The sequence below is a fragment of the Callospermophilus lateralis genome, chromosome X, assembly GCF_048772815.1.
Source record: "Callospermophilus lateralis isolate mCalLat2 chromosome X, mCalLat2.hap1, whole genome shotgun sequence".
Lineage (NCBI taxonomy): Eukaryota > Metazoa > Chordata > Mammalia > Rodentia > Sciuridae > Callospermophilus > Callospermophilus lateralis.
Window position 1 is genome coordinate 122,428,325 of NC_135325.1, and position 21,399 is coordinate 122,449,723.

The following is a 21,399-nucleotide window of genomic DNA, read 5'->3' on the forward strand; positions in this document are numbered from 1 at the left end:
AACACTCATCTCCAAATGATCCAACCATAGTCCCCATCCCCACAGCCTCTAAGAAGACTTTAATATTTTTGAACTTTTTGATACTGGGGATTGAACCTAGGGGTACTTAAAAACTGAGCCACATTCCCATCCCCCTTTTTTTGTAGTTTATATTGAGACAGGTACTCACTAAGTTGCTTAGGGCCTCACTAAGTTGCTGAGGCTGGTTTTGAACTTGTGATCCTCCTGCCTCAGCCTCCTGAGTTTCTGCTGGAATTACAGGGGTGTGCCACTGCTCCTAGCTAGGACCTTAAATTTTTAAGTGGGGGTAAGTTTACAAAATGTGTATCCAGGCAATAAGTTGGAGTACTGCAGCTGCAGTGATACAGACTTTCTAAGGAAATAGTGACTTTGAGCCAAGGGCTGTTGTAAGACAGGCTTCCTATAACAGACAATATTGTTACTAAGCCTGAAAACTGGAGAGGATTTGCACATGTGAAAATGGAAGAGCAAAGATACCTGAGATGCTAAAAAGACCATATCCAGGGAAATGGAGGCTGAGAGTTAGTCTCACTAAAGCCCCAGGATTAAAAAGCCAAACAGAGAGGTGGAGTGGCAAACTAATACCTCATGTATGGACTAGTTGTACTTGTGTATGGAGTCATGTAATGGACTCCTTTTTCATAGATCTTTCTGAGACCCCATGGGTCCTTCAGCCTTACATCTATATTTCTCTTTCTTGAATATAGGAAAAATGAAATGGGAGGGGTGGGTTGGCTCCTGTAAATGACAGTGACATTGTTCATAGAGAATTTGTTGGGTACTGCAGACATCATCAAGTGAGGGAAAGCTTGTAGAAACTGACAAAGCCTTTATCACTGCTCTATTGACAGAAGATGGGAAATAGAGATTATGAAAGAAAACTCAGCTCTGCTTAGACCTTCCCCAGCTCTACCGCGAGTCCATCTTTCTTTGACTCTTGAAGGTAGCCAGTTCCTGCAATGTAGCACTGGAGGTCAAAGAACCTAGTCCCAGTTTATCTCATCTATCTTCCTTCTTTACCTTTCCTCCATCACTAATGTATTCTATGTAAGGTTCACATTCAATCATTGTGCATGTGTAGCAGTTTCCTACTTGTGGGCCATTGCTCACATTGTTTCTTTGTCCAGGTATCCATTCTGGGCCTCCATTCACATGTTCATCAAATTCATATTGAATATTACATGTCACACACTCAGAACACTTGGGGACTTTCTGAGGATTTGGGACACCTGCCCTTCAGGAACAAGTGCACTGTCTACTGGGGGGGATCATTTATGTGAAACAAACAAACACACAATTACACCTGTAGAAAATTTCAACTTCCTGTGAGATTTCCCAGCCCTTCCTCAAAATCTGATGTCCTATCAGAGGAAAATTAATCCTGTCAATTGGATATGAATTATTTGTCTTCCAAATGTACTCAGAACCTTGGATTTCTTTCTCTTCTGGCAGCATTCCTTGCCTGAGGAGATGCTATTTGAGGGGAACTTTGAAGAAGCATAAGGTTTAGATGGTGAGCTCTTTGGAGGCCAGAACTGAAATCCTCAGGTTTATAGACCTTGGCCTTGCTTTTGCTCTCTCTACTGATTCTCCCTGCACCATTTCTTCCATCTTGTGCTTTAACTTCCATCTCCCTGATCTTAATCTCTACCATGAACATTTCCCCATAAAGCCAAATGCTATTTGGATATCTACTCTGAACATTCCATAGCCATCCAAAGAGCCTTCAACCTCTCTTAACTCCATCCAAACACCTCTTTCTCTAGTACAGGCACCAGTGTTTACCTACTTGCCAAAGCAAGATTTCTCTGCATCACTTAAGTCCTTCTCCTACCCACTTAATTAGCTACCAGGTCCTAATGATTCACCCCATAATTATTTCTGGGATGTATCTCCACCTCATCAGTCTTCCACCGCTACACTATTCGTGGTCTTTATCAGCTTCCACCTGGCTTACTCTCAAGTGTCCCCTCACTGGTCTTCCTCTAGAGTCTCTTCTACATATCACCTGGAGGTGTTTGCTAAAAGCAAAGCATCCCCCCAACACTGCTGAAACCTCTCTGATGGTTCTCCGATCAGAAGAACACATTAGAGACAACCCCTTTGAGAGTGCTATAGCTGAATTAGTGTGACTTTCCCAGAGTCTCCTTGGGTGAGCTCAATGAAGTTACTTTCCTTCTCTGGGCCTCCATATCCTTATCTGAAAATAAGGGTAGTGGAATAATTCTCTTTCCCCAAAGATGTTGTCTGGACTGATGGTCTCACAAAATGTTTTTTCCACATGTGTCTGACATAAAATAACTTTGTGGAGTGCTACATTCCTCAGCCCCTATTGGAGAGTGGCAATCGTGGGGAACCAATGTCTGTGGAATGTTCTTTGGGAAACAGTGAAGTGGATGATTACCCAGGGCCACATTGCTGTAATAGGTGATGACTCTACTTAAGTTATTATTCGAGGGAAGATAATGACATCTGACTTATGCTTGCATCTGTCACAGTACATGCTCAGACAATGGGTGTTGAATGGGGGGGGGTATAATAAGAAATGGGTAAATTGGATTGAAAGCACAGCTATTTTGGATGCAGATAGTCAATTCCCAGCCATAGGAGGAGAGCAGATTGTTCCCAGAAAGAAATAAGTGCAACACTTGATGGGGAGAGCCTGCTAACCACAGTAGTGATGGGTACTTCTGTGGCCCATGTGACTGTGCTGCTGGGCATGTCAGTTCAGGGCCATTCTCAGTTGATTGTTCCTCTGAGAGAGTTTAACCCAGGGACTCTAGTGGCAAAAGACAGCTGCCCTACTCGTGTGCTTCTTGTTGCATATGAAACTATTGGCATTTATAAATGTTGACTAAGTAGTTCTGCTATAAAATCAGCTCCTTTCTATCTCTGGACCACGTCCTGGACGAGGCAGAAGGCTTCGTGGCACTGGGCATGGAGCCTGGTCTGCTGTATTCCTCAGCTGGGTCTTGCATTAGCACTGATTGCTGGCAAGGCTGTCACTCCAAGGCTGTGTTTTTCTAATCAATGAGGCCAATTTAGCACTTGGGAGAGACTAGTCAGCTGGGCCACATTACTTTCCCTGCTTGGTAGAAATAACATAGAGACAGTGGAAGCTTCTGTGGTACTTTTGCAAGCAGCCCCAAGTCACTGAGGCCTGTACTCTCCAGTCACTTCAAGACTGCATACTGAAATTCACTACTAAGTCAATCTGTCCTGGGGCTGGTAGAAACACTCAATCCTAATGCCTTTTGGTGCCTTCCAGCATCTTTTCAAGAGTGGGGATGAGACTTTCCTGAAGCCCTGGGCAAAAAGAAAACTGAAGTTTTTTTTTTTTTTACTCTAAGGGTGTCTCTTAGGAAAGTTTTCACTTTCCATCTTGTTTTAGTAAAAATTACACAAGACATATGATGCCAGTACTAGTAGCTGGTATTTATTGCTATTTACTTTACCACCTGCCATACACTGCTACCTGATTTCCATTCACCAGCTCATGAACTCCTCATAACAACCAAAGGGGAGTTGGCACTAATATCCCTATTTTGTAGACAGTGAAGGCAAGGCAAAAAATAAGAAAAAAACTTTAAAAAATACATACATATATACCCACTTGCTCAAGGCCACAAAGCAAGGAGTTAGCAAAGCTGAAATACCAACCCAAGCTGGTTGTAATGCACCTGTTCACGACTTCACATTGCATCTAGGTGTTTATTTTCTTTTCTCCACCAGATATTGCAGATACTTTGAGGATAAGGGCCATGTCTATTTTGTGTAAGGAACTGCCTCATAGTGGGTGCCGATGGGAGCTTGCAGTCAGATTGAGGCTGCCAGTGTCAAAACAGTGTGGTTTACTTGACAAGGGAAAGTTTTCTGCCATGGGGGCTTGGAGAAACAAGCACATCTGCTCCTTACTTTTCAAGGCTGGCATCCTCCAAAGATAATTACTGTGGACTCTCAGCTGTTGGAGCTCAGAGGCTATTCCACATTGGCTGGGTCTGTTTCCCAAAACAGGCTTGCATTGTTTTGAAACCATGGTGCAGAGCACTCAGAGAAAAAATAGAAGTTGATTCCCATACAACAGACAGTAACTAAGACAGCAAGAGTGAGTGGGAAAGGTTTGGAGGAAGTCAAAGAAGAAGGCTAGCTAATGCTGAGGGGATGCACATTTCAGAAAGGAACCCACACCTGCAGAACACAGCCCAGTCAGCTGAAGTTAGAGTCCTGGGGTTTCCCTGAACTTAATCCAATAATTCCTTCTCTAGAGATTTTATTCTTCAGGAAGCAGTTAAACAGAATTGAGAAGATATATCCATAAAGATATTCATTATAAGATTGGCTGTAATAATATAACATTAGGAACAAATGAATTGTCCAACAATAAGGAGTGGATAATTAAATTATGGTGTATCCATTCCATGGTATGAGACCATTTAATAAGCTCATTCTAAACCCCACAGCAACCTAAGAAATACATGGATCAGGTTTTGTAAAGGAAAAGGTATCTTTGTGTTCACATTGTGATCTTACAACATACAAAAACATTTTTGGGAGGGGGGGTACCAGGAATTGAACTCAGGAGCACTCGACTCCTGAGCCACATTCCCAGCCCTATTTTGTATTTTATTTGGAGACAGGGTCTCACTGAGTTGCTTAGTGCCTTGCTTTTGCTGAGGTTGGCTTTGAACTTGTGAGCCTCCTATCTCAGCCTCCCAGGATGCTGGTATTAAAGGTGTCAGCCACCACACCTGGATTACAAAAACATTTTGCACAGTAAATTCCCAAATATAAAGGGTTGTCAGAGTAATGGATTTGGGTGATTTCCTTTATAAAAATGTCTTGAATATTTATATTGCTAAAAGCAATGGTGTGTGTGTGTGTGTGTGTGTGTGTGTGTGTGTGTGTGTACTTAGGTAAGTAGGAATCGTCATGTTATATCTCCCCATAGCTAATGTATTGTCAATGGATACTACATCTCCTACATCTGCTTAAGAATAAAAAATGTATATATGAAGATCAGAGGAAGAAAACAGGTGCTGGCACCATTTGATGCATTATCAGGACCACTGACATATTATTAAAAAGAATTGCAAATGGTTCCTGCCTATCAATGAATAGTGGTGTATCCAGAAACTTTTGTTCAGATGAACAAAAGGAACTGGGCAATATTTCTCCAAACAGGAAAAGGAAGCTTGTTCCAAATTCCAAGGTGAATTTCCATTGGTCTTGTCAGGGTGCTATAGGAAAAGAGCTCCTCAATTCCCAATAACAGAAAGGATCCTCTGGCCCAGAGAATATGTGACAAAGCAGTTTGAGAAACAGCAGTAATAACACCCACTTCAAGCATCACCTTTGGTGCTGATGCTCTGTTTGGCCTGTTAAATGTCAGCTTTGTGTACCCTAACTGCAAGCTTGACACCTGAGTAGTTAGGACTCTGTGCAGTGAAGTCAACAGAGGTTCAAAGTATTTGCTCTCCACATATCCTACCTCCCTTTTCCTGATATTCCCTTCATAAATGGAAAGTTTTTGGAATATTTTGCTTGAAATAGTGGGCACAAGGTATGTAACATCACCATGCTAATTCATACCTTGAGGAAGTTAAATACAAGGATAGCCAGATACAGGGAATCCAATTGGATACCTTAAGGTGAGGACTTTAGTGTTCCCATTTTAAGCCTTTACTGCACTAGTGCTTTTTTAAAGTTTGGTTTGACTGAGCATGGTGGTGCATGCCTGTAATCCTAGAGACTCAGGAGGCTGAGACAGGAGTATTGCAAGTTTGAGGTCAGCCTCAGAAACTTAGTGAGGTCCTAAGCAACTTACTAAGACCCTGTCTAAAAATGTATAAAAATTTAAAATAAAAAAGGGCTGGGAATGTGGCTCATTGGCTAAGGACCCCTAGGTTCAGTCCTCAGTACAAAAAAATAATAATAATAAGCTGGACTTGGATGCAGAAGGGTATATCTGTATGTCCATACTTATTTCCATTATTTTGATTTTACATTCTGTTATTTATTGTACCTCACAGCTATTACTGATAATAAAAAAAACTAATGCTGAAGGATGAAATAGTTTACACTATTTCATATAGGTCATATAGCTAGAAGTGACATTGTTGGATCCTAAACTCAGGTCTTTTGTCTTTACATCCAGAGTTTTGGGAGAGGTAGGCCCTGGGGAATATGCTCTGATTTGGATGTGCCTTCCTGTCATTGCTTTGTACCAGCAGTGTATCCACAGTCCCAGCTGGGCAAACTGTATTCCCACCCCTGTGTTGGGTATAGGATGACACAGCAGTTAAAAAAGACATGGTGTCCAACATGGCATGCACTTGCCTCCACCAAATTCAAGGGTTGTCCTGAAGTACATCACAAACCCTGTCCTCTCAGACTTGCTGCTCTCTGTGCATGGCTTTTAACTCTCCTGACCTAATTTCCTGTACCAGACTCAGCTTGCCTTACAGTTAACAATTTTTTGTTTTCAAAATGTTTTAGTTGTGAAATATAACGTATAAATGAAAAGGTATACAGCCAAACCTTTACAGATTAACAAATTGCTATAAAGCAAACACTCATGTAACCACCATCCAAATCAAGAAAGGTAGCATTGCTAGTGCACCAGACACTGCCCACATCTCCCTTCCCAATCACTTCATCCCTGCCCCCCACTACAGGAAACCACTAGCCTGACTTTCCCAGTAATCACTTCCTTGCTTATCTTCTTCATTTTACCACTTAAGTATGGATCCCTAAACGTTATACATTATTAGCTTTCTCTATTTTTTGAACTTAATATAAATGAAATCATGCAGCATATACTCTTTTGTGCATGGCTTCCTTTCATTGTTTATGAGATTGATCCATACTGTTGATATAGAACATTTCCATTACCTCAAAAAGCTCCCTCCTGCCCTTTTGCAGTCCAACTCCTCCCATCCTGGCCCCAGGCAAGCACTGATTTGCTTTGTATTACTATAGATAAGTCTTCCCTTTTGTCGAATTTCATATAAATGGAATAATACAGTATGTACTCTTTTGTCCCTGGATTCTCTTGGTCATCACAATTTTTTTTCTTTTTTCTTGGTTCATATTAGTTCTACATAACATTATGATTCATTTCAACATAATTATAAATGCATGCAATATAATTTGTTCTAATTCAGTCCCCAGTACTTCCCCTTCCCCTTCCCTCCTCCCACCCACTATTCCCTTTCCTCTACTGTGCGGATTTTTATGATGTTTACTTACAGTTTTTTTAATTAGCATTTTGTGGATGTACAGGATGGTATATTCATATATGTACATAGGAAAGCTAGATCAGACTCATTCCACTGTTCTGCCCTTATCCTATGGCTCCTTCCTCCCCCTCAGTCCCTTTCTTCTACTTTACTGATTTTTCTTCTATTTTGGATCATCACAATTTATTAGCCCATTCCTGTTGTTGTATGTGTCTGTGCTTTGTTCATTTCCAAAGCTGCCTAACATTCCATATTGTAGATATACTGCAACCTGTGTGTGTATTTGCTCATTGAGGGGTAATTTTTAAGATTACAAATGAAGCTGCAATGAACATTTGTGTACAAGTCTCTCTGTGCACCTATGTTTTCGTTTCTCTTGGCTACTAATTAGTACCAGAATTACTGGGCAGTGTGGTTAGTGTATGTTGAACATTATAAGGAATTTTCAAAGGTTTTTTTCAAAGTGATCATTCCATTTTGTATTCCTACAATGTGAATTTTAAGAGATCCACTTGCTCTACATTCTTGCCAACACTTCTTATTTTCCAGATTTTCAAATTTTTTTTTACCATTCTAGTGGGTGTTGGTTCTCTTTTTGCTTTAAATTGTGTTTCCTTGATAACAAGTGATGGTGAGTATACTTTCATGTATGTTATATATCTTCTTTTGTGAAGTATTTGACTGAATGATTTGCCCATTTTAAATTTGGTTATTGTCTTACTATTACATTGTAACTATAATTTATATATTATGGATACGAGTACTTTTTTCAGATATGTGGGTTGCAAATATACACCATTTCATTTTCTTAGTCTCCCAAAGAGCAAAATCTGATAAAACCCAGTGCTTTTTTCTTATATGGTTCATACTTTTGTGTCCTACTAAGAAAATATTTGCTTATTCCAAATTTGCTAATAATTCTCCTATTTTTCTTATGAAATTTTATAGTTTTAACTTTTATGTTTAGCTCCATATTTTTAGTTTAATATTTTTTATATTTTGTGTGATAAGGATTGATTTTCATTTTCCTCATGTGAGTATTTAATTGTACCATTCAAGTTTTTAATTTTATATGGACTGAATTAGAACAGGATATATTGCATGCTTTTATAAGTATGTCAAAATGGATTCTACTGTCATGTACCATTTTAAAAGTCAGTGCTATCACCCATTGAATTTCCTTGACATCCTTGTTGACAATGAATTGGCCACACTTATGTAAGTCTGTTTCTGGATTTTCTATTTTTCTTCTTTGATCTATTTATTTGTTTATCCATACACTAATTACATATTTCACCAATTATTCAAGTTTTAAAATGAATTTTCAGTCAGTCATTGTAAATCTTATGACTTTGCTGTTCTTTAAAATATTATTTCATTTGTTAATTGAAGTTTTTAGATAATTCTGTGAATTTTAACAGAAGGACAGGTAAATGATAGATTGGTAACTACTAACACAATCAGGATACAGAACAATTCAGTTTCAGGGTAATCTAGCAAGACAAATCTTTTACACAATAAATGTTATATTCCAACCCAATACTACATAACAGAAAAAAGAAAAAAAAGCTACTTCCATATCAATTTCCTCCAGCAATAGCAAGCACCTCTGCCTTCTCCTCTTGGATTTTCTAAACTATTTTTGATGATTGAAGCAAAAACTTAATGCTATTTTGTGTGGTTCTAAATGACATGGGGAAATATTTAAGATGATTTTATGATAAATGGGTGAAGCTAAAGGACTTCAAGGGAAGTAAGGTCTCTATACTTCACTCAAGCTAGTAAATGTTTACATCATGAAACTGATAAAATCATTTATATATAAGGTAATGTCTAGGACAATCACATTAAAAAGCTACACAAAAAAATATACTTGAAGATATTTTATGTGACTGAAAGTGGAGTTCCATATCATTAGCCATCAGAAAAATGCAAATTAAAACTACAACAAGATATTGCTACAGGGCTGGGGATGTGGCTCAAGTGGTAGCGCGCTCGCCTGGCATGCGTGCGGCCCGGGTTCGATCCTCAGCACCACATACAAACAGAGATGTTGTGTCCGCCGAGAAGTGAAAAATAAACGTTGAAAAATTCTCTCTCTCTCTTTCTCTCTCTCACTCTCTCACTCTCTCTTTTTTTTAAAAAAAGAAAAAAAACAAGATATTGCTACAAACTTGTCAGCATGGTTAAAATTTAAAAGAAAAAAAAAATAGTGACAAAGTCAAGGCTAGGGAGGATGCAGAGAAGGTGAATCACTCATACATTGTTGGTGGGAACATAAAACAGTAAAGCCATGCTAAAAAATAGTTTGGTAGTTTCTTAAGACACTGAAAATACACCTTCAATTCAACTACAATGTATTCACACAAAACTTGTGTGTGAATGTTATAGCAGCTTTTTTTAACCTGAAAGTGGTAATGGTACAAATGTCCTTTCAACTGGTGAATGGTTAAACTGTTGATGCAGCCACATCATGAAATACTTCCTACTCAGAAATAAAATTTCTGAGTGTTTATGATATATTGATGCAATAACCTGAATGTATTTCCAGAGGGTTAATCTAAGTAAAAAATGCCAATCCCATTTATGACTGGCTTTTGTGTGTGTGGTGCTAGGGATGGAACCCAGCACCTCACAATTGCAAGGCAAGTACTCTACCCCTGAGCTACATCCCCATCCCTTTTTTAATTTTAATTTTTATTTTGAGGCAGGGTCTCTCTTAGTTGCCAAGGCTGGCCTTGAACTAGTGATCCTACTGCCTCAGCCTCCCAAATTACTGGGATTACAGACATGTACCACACATGGCTGTATGATTTACTCTTTTTTTTTTTTTTGTATGTGTGATTCCATTTAAATGGCATTCTTTTTAAATTTTTTTTTAGTTGTACATGGACACAATATCTTTTATTTTTACTTATTTATTTCTTATGTGATGCTAAGGACTGAACCCAGGACCTCACGTATGCAAGGCAAGCGCTCTACCACTGAACTGCAACCCCAGCTCTTAAATGGCATTCTTTAAATGACAAGGTATTAGACATGAAAAACAGATTGGTGTTCACTAGAGTTAAGGATGAGTTAGTGAAGGAGGGAAGTGGATGTGGCTATGAAAGGGCAGGAAGAGGTTTCCCTGTGGTGATGGAAGTGCTCTGTACCTTGCTTTATCAATAGCGATGTCCTGGTTGTAATGTTATAGTAAGTTTTATCTCATCATTGGGAAAAGCTCAGAATATGCATTGGATCTCTCTATTATTTCTTACAACTTCATGTGAATCTATATGAAAAAAGTTTAATTTATCGTGGCATTTGCAGGTAAATGGATGCAGTTGGAGAAGATAATGCTAAGTGAAGTTAGCCAATCCCCTCCCCCCCAAAAAAATAGCAAATGTTTTCTCTGATATAAGGTGACTGACCTATAGTGAGGTAGGGAGGGGGAGTATGGGAGGAATAGATGAACTCTAGATAGGGCAGAGAGGTGGGAGGGGAAGGGAGGGGGCAGAGGGTTAGAAATGATGGTAAAATGTGATGAACATCATTATCCAAAGTACATGTATGAAGACAAAAAAAAATAGTTTAATTTAAAAATTTTGTTCAGCTGGGCACAGTGGTGCATGCCTGTCATCCCAGTACCTCAGGGGGCCTAAGGCAGGAAGTTTGGAAGTTCAAAGCCAGCCTCAGCAATTTAGCAAGGTCCCAAGTAACTTAGTGAAACCCTATCTCAAAATAAAACATTAAAAAATGGCTTGGATATGGCTCAATGCTCAAGTGCTCCTGGGTTTAATCCCTGGTACAAAAAAAAAATATTGTTCTTTGTTGTATGAAAGTTCTTTTTGTACTGAGGATTGAAAATAGTTGTGCTTCATCTATCCCCTTTTAAAATTTTCATTTGGAGTCATGGCCTTGGTAATTTGCTGAGGGCCTTGCCAAGTTTCTGTGTTTGGTCTTGAATTTGTGATTCTTCTGACTCAGCCTCCTGAATCCATTGGCTTGCAAATGTGTGCTGCCACACATGGCTATTATATAAGAGTTCTTAAATATTCTAGATGCAAGTCCTTTATTGGCTATATGGTCTACAAATGTTTTTCACCCAATCAGTGCCTTTAATTTCATTCTCTGTGGTGTCATTGCAGAGCGAAGTTTTAAAATTTCTGTTCAATTTATAAATTTTTTTCTTTTATGATCATGTTCTTGGTGTCATACTTAAAGAACACTTTACTTAACTATAGGTGATAAAGTTTTTTTGTTTTCTTTTAAAAGTTTTATAATATTAAATTTATATCTATACACATATTCCACATAATCTCTAGTATGAGGTTTGAGAGTTAGGTCGAGGATTTAGGTATTGTTCATTTGTTTGTTTGTTGCTTATGAATACCCAGTTTCTCTAACACCATTCTTTAGAACATTTTTTAGTTGTAAATGGATCTTTTACTTTTTTTATTAATATGCGGTGCTGAGGATCGAACCCAGGGCCTCACACAAGCCAGGCAAGTGCTCTATCCCTGAGCCACAACTCCAGCCCCTCTAGCAACATTTTTTGAGAAGACTGTTGTTTTACCATTAAATTGCCTTTGCAACTTTATGAAAAGCCAATTGACCATATTTTCATGTGGCTATTACATAACTCTCTATTCTGTTCCCTTGATCTATGTGTGTGTGTGTGTGTGTGTGTGTGTGTGTGTATTCTTTTATCAATATTGCAGTCTTTATTGCAACTTTGTGGTAAATCTTTTTTTTCTAAATATAAAGGTTTTTTTAACGTTTCTTTTTATTTTTTTGAATGCCAGGGATTGAACTCAGGGGCACTTGAGCCACATCACCAGACCTATTTTATATTTTATTTAGACACAGGTTCTCACTGAATTGCTTAGTACCTCATTTTTGCTGAGGTTGACTTTGAACTGAGATCCTCCTGCCTCAGCCTCCCAAGCTGCTGGAATATAGATGTGCACCACTGCACTGGGCTTGTGGTAAATCTTTATATATATATATATATATATATATATAAAGATTTATATATTTTCAGTTGGACACAATAGCTTTATTATATTCATTTATTTTTATGTGGTACTGAAGATCAAACCCAGGGCCTCATACATACTAGGTAAGCACTCTACCGCTGAGCCACAAATCCCAGGTAAATTTTTATATTCTCTTACTTTGTTTTTTTTTTAATTTTAATTTGTTATGTGTGACAGCAGAATGCATTACAATTCATATTACACAAATAGAGCACGATTTTTCATGTCTCTGGTTGTATACAAAGTAGAGTCACACCATTCATGTCTTCATACATGTACTTAGGGTAATGTTGTCCATCTCATTCCACCATCTTTCCTACCTTAGTTTGTTCTTTTTCAAGGTTTGTTGATTCGGAACTTTTTTTTTTCTAATGTAATTAATGTAAACATTTAATGTCATAACTTTTTCTCTAAGCACTCCATTAATTGAAGTACACAAATTTGAATTAGATTGTGTGTTTTAGTTTTGGTTTGGTACTGGGGATTAAACCCAAGGACACTTAACCGCTGAGCCACATTCCTAACCCCTTTTATTTATTTATTTATTTATTTTTATGTAGAGACAGGGTCTCTCTGCATTGCTTAGGGCCACATTAAATTGCTGAGGCTGGCTTTGAACTTGTGATCTTCTTGCCTCAGTTTCCTGAGCTGCTGGGATTACAGACATGTGCCACCGTGCCCATCTTAAATTGATTTTTTAAAATATTTTTTTCAGTTGTCATGCATCTTTCTTTTTATTTTTTATTTATATATGGTACTGAGAATCAAACCCAGTACCTCATACATGCTAGGCAAGCGCTGTACTATTGAGCTGCTACTCCAGCCAATTAAATTGATTTTTGCGTGTTATTTCCTAAAAACATGTGGCAGTCATGCTGTAATATCTTTTTTATATATGACTAGATTCACTTTTCCTATTATTGTCAAGGATTTTTCTATGTATGTGTATGAGGGATACTAGTCTGTATTTCTTTTTTCTCTTATAAGATTGCTTTTTCTGGTTTTGGTATGAGGGGAAAAAGATATAGGTAAACACCTATGGTATCTTGACAACATCACATGTCTCTACATAGGCCACATAGGTAAAGTTTAACCACAGTTTGACCAGAGTCTTGGCAGGATGACCTGTGATTCTTCCTAAAACAAGGGGAGACAAGAAGCCTAGTGAGGAATTTCCATGAGGCACTTTCTCATTAACCTCCCTATCTTGTGGGAAACTTCCAAAAGGCTATTTCCTGCCCATCAGTCTTGTTTCACTCGAGTGCCACTCAGTCCTACTTGATATATATCTATAGACTTATGTGTATGTCTGTAAGTTCCCTAGTAACAGAGCAATTCATTGCCCCTGCTGTTCTGTTCATCTGGCCACTCTGCAACATTATTGTCTTATGGGCCTGGGAACATGGGAGGTGACACCGTGCTAATCTTGCTTTTGCTGTCTGTGTAAGTAATGAACTGTGTCTATTTGGGCTTGCTGTCTCCTCACCTGACAAATCTATAGAATTGTAGTAAGTCAACCTGGAAGCTCAGGTAGCTAGACTATTTGACTCCTCTTCTTTTTTCCTAAAATATTTTTTTTCTAGGATTGGTGTTATTCTTTAAAATTTAATGGAATTTACCAGTGAAGTCATCAGGCCCTGGAATTTCCTTTGTGAGAAAGCAATTAATCACAAAAACAACTTCCTTAGCAGACACACTGCTATTCAGATTATCTATTTCATTTAAATCAAATTTGATAAATTTATCTTTCAAGTAATTTGGACATTTTACCTAGGCTATCAAATGTATTACCAAAAATTGTTCATAATAGTGTCTTTTTATCCTTTTAATATGTATAAGATCTGGAGTGGCATCCTCTCTTCCATCCCTAGTATAAAAAATTTACCATCTTTGTTTCTCAATCTAACTAGATAATTACCAATTTGTGGATCTTTACAATAAAATTGAATCAATAAAAATTGTACAGGGTTTAAAAGACAAGATTTGTAACATCATACAAACAGTGTGGTTGGTAAATAAAATTGTACTTTTTAATGAGCACTACATATAGATAATAATTAAGTTTTCTTTGGTTCAATTAATTTTATTTTAAAGAAATTACCATTTTAAAGAAACTACCATTTACAGCACTTTTTGTGGGGTTGGGTACCAGGGATTGAACTCAGGGGCACTCAACCACTGAGCCATATCCCCAGCTCTGTTTTATATTATATTTAGAGATAGGGTCTTACTGAGTTGCCTAGCACCTCACTTTTGCTGAGGCTGACTGTGAACTTGTGAGCCTCCTGTCTCAGCCTCCTGGAATGCTGGGATTACAGGCATGCACCACCACACCTGGCTTACAACACTCTTTTATCTTCCTCTAGTCCTGAGAATATCTTGGAAGAAGTTGGAAGGAAATAAATATTATACACACAGGAACAATGATGCAAATGATGCCTGGCTATTCATCAAAAGCAATACAAGCAAGTAATGGAATGAGACCTTTAAAGTCATAAACAAATAAACACCCTGCTAGCCAAGAATTCTAAACCATGCCAGGTTTCCTATAAGTATCATTAATGCAACATTTTAATCCTTTTTTTCCAATTTGTGTGTTTATATTTAAAATGTTCATGACATATGTTATTGATTCTTCCTTTTTGTCTAATCTGACAATTCTTTTTTAATTTACTTTTTATTCCAATTTGTTATATATGACAGCAGAATGCATTACAACTCATATTACACCTATACAGCACAATTTTTCATATCTCTGGTTGTATACAAAGTAGAGTCACACTATTCATGTTTTCATAAATGTACTTAGGGTAATGATGCCCATCTCATTCCACTGTCTTTCCTACCCCCATGCCCCCTCCTCCCACACCTCTGCCCTATCTAGAATTCATCTAATCCTCCCATGGTTCCCCTCCCTACCCCACTATGAATCAGCCTCCCTACATCAGAGAAAACATTCAGCATTTTTCTGGTGGGGGGGATTGGCTAACTTCACTTAGCATTATCTTCTCCAACTCCATCCATTTACCTGAAAAATGCCATGATTTTATTCTCTTTTAATGCTGAGTAATATTCCATTGTGTATATGCCACAGTTTTTTTTTATCCATTCATCTACTGAGGGGCATCTAGGTTGGTTCCACAGTTTAGCTATTATGAATTGTGCTGCTATAAACATTGATGTGGCTGTGTCCCTGTAGTATGCAGTTTTTAAGTCCTTTGGGTATAGACCAAGGAGTGGAATAGCTTGGTCAAAAGGTGGTTCCACTCCCAGTTTCCCAAGGATTCTCCATACTGCTTTCCTATTGGCTGCACCTGACAATTATTTTAATTGAAGTGTTTAATTAATTAATATTGCTATATTTAGGTCTAACATCTTAATAGTTGTGTTCCATTTCTTTTATTTGTTGCTTGTTGCCCCCTCTCTCTTGTTTGCTCTTTGTCTGCTTTTTCTTTGGCTAATAATTTTTTAAGCATTCAATTTCTTAGCTTTACCTCTTTCTATTATTATTAGTGTTTTTAAGGCTAACGATGTGTATCAAAAATTAGTTTGTTGTCATGGTGTTTGCTCTTTTTGGTATGAGAGATTTGACTGTGATGTGGCTAGGTATTTTATTCTACATATTTATTCTTCTTGAGGTCCCTTGAGCTCCTTAGTTCTATAAGTGAACGTTTTCCATCAAACTCAGACAAATTTTGAACATTATTTCTTGTGGTATTTTTTGTCTCATCCTCCTTCTGAGCCTGTAATTTCATATACATTATACTATTTTATGTTTCATAGGCCCCTGAGGTTCTGTTCAGTTTTTTCACAATTTTCTCTGTTCTTCACATTGGATAAATTTTATTTATCTGTATTCAAAGTTAAGTTGGCCTAGATGCCCTTCAATAGATGAATTGATAAAAAAAAAAAATGTGGCATCTATACACAATGGAGTATTATGCAGCACTAAAAAATGACAAAATCATAGAATTTGCAGGGAAATGGATGGCATTAGAGCAGATTATGCTAAGCGAAGTTAGCCAATCCTTAAAAAACAAATGCCAAATGTCTTCTTTGATATAAAGAGAGCAACTAAGAACAGAACAGGAAGGAAGAGCATGAGGAAAAGACTAACATTAAACAAGACGAGTGGGGGGGGGAGAAAGGGAGAGAGAAGGGAAAGCATATGGAAATGGTAGGAGACCCTCAATGTTACTCAAAATTACATATAAGAGGTTGTGAGGGGAAAGGGGGAGGGAAACAAGGGAGAGAATTGAACAACAGCAGAGGAGGTAGAGAGGGAAGATGGGAGGGGAGGGGAGGGGGGATAGTAGGGGATAGGAAAGGTAGCAGAATACAACAGTCACTAATATGCCATTATGAAAAAATGTGAATGTGTAACCGATGTGATTCTGCAATCTGTATTTGGGGAAAAAATGGGAGTTCATAACCCAATTGAGTCAAATGTATGAAAGATGATATGTCATGAGCTTTGTAATGTTTTGAACAACCAATAAAAATAAATAAATAAAAAAACAAAAAAACAAAAAAACAAAGTTAAGTTGGTCTTATGCCTTTTTCACACTGCTGTTAAGCCCATCCAATGAATTATTAATTTAAGTTATTATCTTTTCAGTTCTAGAGTTTCATTTGGTTTATTTCTCTGCTGAGATTCCCTATCTCTTCACTCATCAATAACATGTTTGTGTTTTAGTTTTAGGATATAGTTTCACAATTATTTTAGAGCTTTAGGTTTCTACTGAAATGAACATCTGGGCCATCTCAGGTTTGATTTAAATTGATTTATTATGGCACAATTTTATGGTACCTTGCTTTTAAAAGAATTTTTAAATATTTATTTATTTATTAGTTGTAGTTGGACACAATACCTTTATTTATTTATTTTTATTTGGTGTTGAGGACTGAACCCAGGCAAGCACTCTACTGCTGAGCCACAACCCCAGCCCCTTAAAATAATTTTTAATTGCAAACTTGTTATCACAGATGTTATCTTGTTATCAGACTCAGATAAACACTTGAAGGAGACCCTACATGTTCGAATCGTGTTCCTTAAAAATCAATGTGCTGAACTCACAACCTCTAGTGCTTTGGAAGGTTGCACCATTTGGAGTGAGAATCTTCCTCTAGCTCTCAGTTGCCATGTGATGCCATTTCCCTTTTTGTAGTGTAGATCTACTGGCAATGAATTCCCTCAGCACTTGTTTACCTGGAAATGAATCTACTTCCCTCTTGTTTTTGCAGACTATGTTGCTGGCATGAATTCTAGACTGGCAAAATATTTGTTTGTTTTAACTTTAAAGATCACATTCACTATGTATATTCTGTCTGTTTCTTCTGACCTATTTTCCAGTTCATGAATTCCTTTTTAGCTATGTTTTCTGTTGTTATACCTATCTTGTGAGTTCATCATATGGATTATTATATTTTTGTTATAAAATTTACACTGGATTTGCTGAGTGTGGTGGTGCATGCCTGTAATCCCAGTGGCTCAGGAGGCTGAGACAAGAGGATAAGGAGTTCAAAGTCAGCCTCAGCAAAAGTGAGGCACTAAGCAACTCAGTGAGACCCTGTCTCTTATCACATTTCTTTTTTATTCTTTTATGGGGATGTGGCTCAGTGGTCGAGTGACCCTGAGTTCAATCTGCAGTACCAAAAAAAAAAAAATTACACTAGATTCTATTTTTTTTTTCTATTTGTTTTTGAACCAAAGAGTACTCAATGTTATACTGACCTTTTGTGTGTTCCTGTGTGGTGCTGGGGGTCAAATCCAGGGCCAAGTGCATGCAAGGCAAGCACTCTACCAACTAAGCTATGTCCCCAGTCCTATGTACTCATCTTTTGATTCTATGTTCTTTAATATCTTGCCTCCATAGTCATTATTATCTTTTTAGATCTGTGATATTTTTTAGAGAGAATAACTTTTTATGTTTTAACTGGAATTTTCTATCTTTTCTTAGTGAGAAATCTAATCTAATATCAAAAGTGGAATTCTTGAAGTAAGAATGAAGTTGGAGCTAGCAATTAATAATTTATTGCCTTTTTCTCTCTTTTTATTGATTCTTTTTAGTTATACATGAAATTAGAATTCATTATGATATAATTATACAAGCATGGAATATATCTTGTTCTAATTAGGACCCCATTCCTAACTTCACTTTTACTTCAGGTTTTTTTTCCAGGATAATATTGAGTTATCAGAAAACAGGCTCAGACAATATCTTGGAAATATGTATTCTTTAAAAGAGGAAATATGATTTCTGTTTACTATGGGTAACATCTATTAAATAGAGACTACACATTAGAATATAGGAATTTCATTAAATTTAAGAATAAAAGGTACTGAGTAAAAACTATTTCAGTCAGCACTATTATACAAAATTGCCCTTCCATTACATATGTAAACTTAAAAAATTTCATTACATTATCCCAAAATATCAAGTATAAATTGACAAATGCAAATGAAAAAGTAGAAATCTTAACTTTTCTTTTCTGATTTTCCATCATGGTCAGACATGAGCCAGGAATTCATCCTAGCCTCTAATATAGCCCTTATCACATTTCTTTTTTATTGTTCATTTAGCACTATAGTGGGAACAGCTTGAGAAATGAATGGGTTCCAATTTGTCTCACATTCTCAGCACTTAGCAAAGTGCCTAGTTCACAACAGATTCTCAGGAAATGCTATCAGAATGAATAGGATACTTCGGCTGTGCTTCTAAGAAGATTTGTATTGGCCCACAAAGAATAGCTGAGCTGTAGAGAGAATAGAGAAAGAGATTTTCTAGAATCTCAACAAGGATTTATGGGTTCTCTCAGAATTTTTAATTATCAGCAAAAGAAACTATCTCCAGATTAACTAAGCAGAAAAGAGAACTAAAAAAGATATTGAGTAGATCACAGAATTGCTGGGGTCAGTGCCAAATGTCTAGATCCAAAGACTATTGTCTTTGGACCATGATTTTTCATGGGATAGGATTAGTCTGATAAGATAGTCTTTGTAGTACAAGTACCACCCAGCAGTAGATCCTCTAGCTTGTTCACTAATGCCACAATTGCTTGTCTCTGGTACCATTAATATAGCTCCTCCAGGAAATGGGATGATATGGCAGATTCTTTGTGTTCATCATTAGCACTGATCAAAAGCTAACCACCTGAGCCTCAGTTATGTAGTGTATCCTAACTTCAAAATGAAGGTAGAAAAGTCAGTAACTGGTGGTTTCAGCATCCTCCAACTTGGGAATGGAATAAAGATACTAAGCAGCTAAAAAGGGGTAGACATCCACCATAGGCCCAAAGCAAGATATTGTGGCATTGTGGCAAGTGAGAATGCCACATATATTCCTGACTAGCAGACCCTATATATTCCTGACTAGCAGACAGGAGCTGGGCATAGACCTAGCTGGAAGCCAACATTCACACTCAAACCTTCCCAGGTCCATATGGAAGGATCCATTCCCTTGTGGTATGGGCACCATGGGAAGTCTCCTGTCCACTTGCATCTCCCCACCATGACCCTTACTATCTGAAGGTATGCATATCTCTCAGAACCAGGAAGTCAATTTGACTCAAACTTTATACAGAGCTCCTGGCCTAGATCACAAATCCTAGCCCACATTTTGTTCCTGTGCCTTTGAGCATATGCAAAGTCTTCTAAGGGTTTCTCTCCAGTGTCAACCAGTGAAGCCAGGAATTTTTCTCTTATTTGTAGTGTCAAGTTTCAGCCTTACAAGCAGAGATGTTGTCTTTCCTGAAGTTTTGGTAGTCTTCAGAGCAGTGTACACAGTGAGAAGTTTTCTGCCTCTTCCATAGTACAAGATTGCAGCCAACTGTGGGGCTTTGGTATTTACTGTGATGTTTATGTCATTATTTGATTTCTTGGCATTCAAAATCCTCATTAATATACATTTGTGCCTCCCTGTGGAAATAAAGAAGTGTGTTCTCTCTGTATGTGCTCACATTTCTTTATTTAGCCTGGCACCTGCCTTCTTTCCCAGCATGTTAGTTTAGCATCTGTGCTTTTCCCCTGCAAATCTCCAGAGCCTAAAATTCTTAGAGGAAATGATTTGTTTCTCTCTAGGAAGATTTTTCTCTTTCTCTTGAAGAGCTCAGCTCTTGTGTCACAGGCAGATGAGATACATAATCGGCTCCAGCAGATGGGGCCACTACACATATACTGCAGTCACAGTTCTATAGGACTGAGCAGAGGTAGGTGTCCTTAGGCCAGTATACCTGCTGCTTCCATGGACTGTCTTATGTCAAGCTCAGAAAGTTTTCAAAAATGACTCACAGGCAAGTGATCCTGTCACCTGCACTGGAAAATAGGGTGGTTTATGCCTGCTGGGCTCCAGGCCATCCTGGACAAGAAGAAAGGTGTCACTAAAGTATTCCTGGGTGGCTGCCACTCATCAGGCTCCAAGAGAGCTGGCCCTTGGATTTCAGGAGTTAGGGAAAAGGAATGAGATTGTCTGTAAATAACCCTTAGGAACTGGGCCCTGAGCCAGGGGACTTCCTGGATGGATTACTGGCCTACTAGTTGGGTGATGGACATTTGAGGCCATTCATCACAAGCATTCACTAGGGGCTGGGAACAAAGAATTAGCTTGGCCACTTGTTTAAATATCTCTGGAGGTGACCCAGAGGAGACAGCATTGGCTGCTTGTGTCATGTCAGCCTACAGAGTCAGTCAGACCTGCAATTTTATCCTAGCTTCACCACTTCTGTACCTTCTGACATTGGGTAGGTTGCCTTCTTTATTTCAATCTCTATTATCTCATCTAGAAAATGGAAGAATTCAAGGAAAAAGCTCCCTCTAAGTACCTAGGGCAGAGCCTAACTTATAGCAGGTGCTCAATGATCAAGACCCTTTGTTATAAAAATAACCCTGAACTTGGAGGCTGAAATTTGAACCCCAACTACCTCAGCAATGATGAGCAAACCATTCCCCTTCCTTTGCTTCAGTGGTAAGGCAGCATAACATTACATAGCCTACCTCCCTCTTTGGAATGTGATGAGTTGTAAACGGGACAAAGAATATAAAACAGCTTTGATCATTGTCAAGTGCTGCTCCAGTGGAGGATTGTCCCAGGATTAAGTTAGGAAGATGACTGGAGTCAGTG